Source organism: Benincasa hispida, chromosome 6 (assembly GCF_027475165.1).
Source record: "Benincasa hispida cultivar pf3 chromosome 6, pf3_genome.v1.1, whole genome shotgun sequence".
NCBI classification, from domain to species: Eukaryota; Viridiplantae; Streptophyta; class Magnoliopsida; order Cucurbitales; family Cucurbitaceae; genus Benincasa; species Benincasa hispida.
The window spans coordinates 19,369,974-19,372,005 of record NC_143483.1 but is presented as its reverse complement, the minus strand read 5'-3'; the positions used below and the strand labels follow the sequence as shown (position 1 = coordinate 19,372,005).

The 2,032-nt window shown below is 33.3% G+C and overlaps 1 pseudogene; it reads right to left on the bottom strand.

The window, feature by feature from the left end:
* Positions 1 to 314: 314 nt before the first annotated feature.
* LOC120079138 (secreted RxLR effector protein 161 pseudogene) lies at positions 315 to 756 on the bottom strand (annotated as a pseudogene).
* Positions 757 to 2,032: the final 1,276 nt, after the last annotated feature.

The following is a 2,032-nucleotide window of genomic DNA, read 5'->3' as shown; positions in this document are numbered from 1 at the left end:
TGTATCTTATTAAATGTAATTCGTGCACCTTGAATATAAATCTAGACTAATTTTATCATCCTCCCTTCATCTAGACTCGGGAAACTCCAAGCTTTCCTCTGAACTTAACAATATCCACCACCTGATCTTAAGTCTTGCAATGCTTCATCATCACTTATCCATCTTTAACAAAGTCTCTGATAAAATGATACTTTATTCTAATATGCTTGCTTCTTCCATAGAAGACTGAGTTTTTTTGATAATACAATGGCAAAACCATTATCACAATATAAAGTAGTCTGACTTCTTTGCGTAAACTTCAATTATTTCAACATTCATCTAAGCCATAAAGCTTCACATCCAGCTGCAGATAAAGCGATGTATTCTACTTCGGTGGTAGAAAGAGCAACAACAAGTTGTTTCTTTAAAGTGTATGAAAAAACACCCAAACCAATGCTAAAAACATAACCAGATGTGCTTTTATGATTATCAACATTATCATGCCAATCACTATCACAAAAACCAACTAACACTGATTTTGGAACTTTCTTGTAAAAAATTCCAAAATTAATAGTGCCAAGAATGTAACGAAGCATTCACTTACCCACTTCCCAGTGACTTCTTTTCGGCTTGACATGAATCTCCTTAACATACAGCAAATAAAATCTCAAGTCTTATTGTAGTCAAGTACATCAAGCTTCCAACCAAGTTTCGATATAAGCTTGGATCAACATCTTCTCCAATATCATTCTTGCTCAATTTCAAAATTTCATCCATGGGTGTGTTACAAGGAAAAGTATTTTCCATTATGAATTTTTTCAGCAAATTAAGAGCATACTTTTGTTGTGAGATGACAATCTCTCCATCTTTTTGATTGACTTCAATTCCCAAAAAATAATGGATGAGACCCATATCACTCATCTCAAATTCTCTTTTCATGGAATTGTTAAAATCATCACACAACATTTTATCATTTCCAGTAAAAAGAAAATCATCGACATATAATGAAACAATAAGAAATTTGCCATACTTATCTTCTTTGACATAGAATGCATGCCATACGGACACGAAAACCCGTCTTTATAAAGAAATTGTCAATGCGAATATACCAAGCTTGTAGAGCTTGCTTCAATCCATACGAAGCATTTTTCAACTTGTATGCTTTGTCTTCTTCTCCTTTTCTCACATAACCCAAAGGTTGTTCAACGAATATCTCTTCATTCAAGTTTCCATCCAAAAAAGCGGATTTTACATTCATTTTATAAACTTTCCACTCATTTTGAGCAGCCAAAGATAAAATTAATCGAACTGTTCAATTCTTGTCACAAGAGCAAAGATCTCTTCATAATTCACACTATATTCCTGCTTGTAGCCTTTTACAACAAATCTTGCCTTGTATTTTTCAACTTCTTCATTTTACTTCAGTTTTGTTTTGTACACCAATTTCACTCCAAGAACTTGTTTGTTTACTGGAAGATTCATCAACTCCCATGTTTCATTTCTTTTTATTGCATCAATTTCTTGATCCATTGCAATCTTCTATTTTTCATCGTGGATCACCTCATCAAAATTTATAGGATCAACACAGGAAAATAATGCAAAATTAGCAACATCATCATCAATATTTCTAGTAGCATTAAAAATTTCATGAATATTTCTCATTCTCCTTGGTGACATATCATCATCACTTGTGAAAGATGGCGATGCAGATGAAGATGATGCGATTACCTAAATCTTTATTTTCTCTGATTCTTGAGCATCTCCATTCCCATCCATGCTAACATGATATGAACTTTTTTCTTCTCCAACGACATCCTTGTTCCAGGATTAATCTTCATTGAAAATCACATCCCGAATGATAATAATCTTTTTTTACAAAGGATTATACAACTAATAAGCTTTAGAATTTTCACTATAGCCTACCATAGTACATTTTTCTGATTTATCATCCAATCTGCCACTTAGCTTATATGGTATATGAGAATAAGCTGTACTCCCAAAAACTCTCAAGGGACAAACACATGGTTTCTCACCACACCAGGCCTCATAAGGA